Below are 1403 nucleotides of genomic sequence, written 5' to 3' on the forward strand. Positions count from 1 at the left end.
GTCTTGTCTGAGTTCTCTGCTGTGGCCTGGGTGGCCCTCCATGGCATAGCCCGCAGTCTCATCGAACCACACAAGTCTCCTCTCCACGTCAAGGCAGTGATCCGTGAGAGAGTTTTCTCATCACAGGAAGCTGCAAAGAAAGAAGGCCAAAAATAGAGAGGGTACTAGTATGATCTTGGATCCTACCTAGATTTCCATGGATGCCAGGGCAGGGGGATCTTCAATTCCTTCCACCCACAGCAGCCCCAAATGCTGTTCCTGGGTATAGGAGGGCCCTCTCAGAAATAGCTGGGCAGGGGGAGACTCAGGTGTACCAGTGGAAGCTGCCTCAACCTCTCTTTCTGGGCAACTATTGCCAAGGTAAGCAGCAGTCAAAATGAAGTTCAGTCCATTTGTACCCTCGGACCACAGCAAGAACCACAAGCAACACTTCAGTGCACCATCTCACATATGAAGGAAGATCATGTCTTCTCTCGTTTCCAAGGAATTGAGGTAGAAATACAATGTTCATTCTATGCCCATCCAAAAAGATGATGAAGTTCAGGTTGTCTGGGGCCATTACAAATGGCAAGATGGCCCAGGTCTGTAGAAGAAGTATGTCATCTGCATTGAGCATGAGAAGGCCAATGGCACAATTGTTCATGAGGGCATCCACCCTAGCAAGGTGGTCATCACAAGACTAAAGCTGGATAAGGATCATAAAAAGATCTTGGAACGTAAAGCAAAGTCTCGCCAAGTTGGAAAGGAGAAGAGAAAATACAAGGAAGAAACAATTGAAAAGATGCAAGAGTAAAATAAATTCCTTGGTGATTTTCATTAAATGGGGAGGGGAGCTTAGGGGGGGAATTGGGGGTTTCCTAAAGGAGGGGATCAGCAAAAATCTCCCACCCACCCCTTGGACCAAAGGAAATCTTGGCATGATACAAACTTGGTAGTGTAATGGCCCCTGCCACGCGGCAGAAAAAAAACATGGCCAAAGTGCAGCTTTTTAGAGCCGCACCAAAAGAGACACGTGGTGGCGGGATCACACAGATACCCTGAGCCGCCGCGCAGTTGCTCCCCGGCACGATCAGATGCCGGGAAGGAAGCCATTGATGGGAGACTGAGGCAGCCAGCTGCGCATGTGTGTGCATGTGCAGTTCGGCCAGGAGCCTTGAATGCTCCTGACGAAGGACGCACCGGCGATCCCACGACCACGCTTGCTGCGGCGTTTCAGGTAAGTCCTTCTCTTTACTTGGGGGGTTTTTGCTCCGCAGCACTGGGCTGTAGGGACGGATCGGGGACGGGTGTGCGCCGATTCCCAGATGTTGCGGTGAGATCGCGCCCGTTTGCTGCGCCCCCGATCTGTCCCTCTTCCAGCCCAAAACCTCCCGTGTGACCAGGGCCAATGGTTCCCTTTCATG

At 51.5% G+C, this 1403-nt stretch overlaps 1 pseudogene; it reads left to right on the forward strand.

Moving 5' to 3' along the window:
• Positions 1-376: 376 nt before the first annotated feature.
• Positions 377-793, forward strand: LOC107126033 (annotated as a pseudogene).
• Positions 794-1403: the final 610 nt, after the last annotated feature.

This window comes from Gekko japonicus, unplaced genomic scaffold, assembly GCF_001447785.1.
Source record: "Gekko japonicus isolate JY-2015 unplaced genomic scaffold, Gekko_japonicus_V1.1 scaffold271, whole genome shotgun sequence".
NCBI classification, from domain to species: Eukaryota; Metazoa; Chordata; class Lepidosauria; order Squamata; family Gekkonidae; genus Gekko; species Gekko japonicus.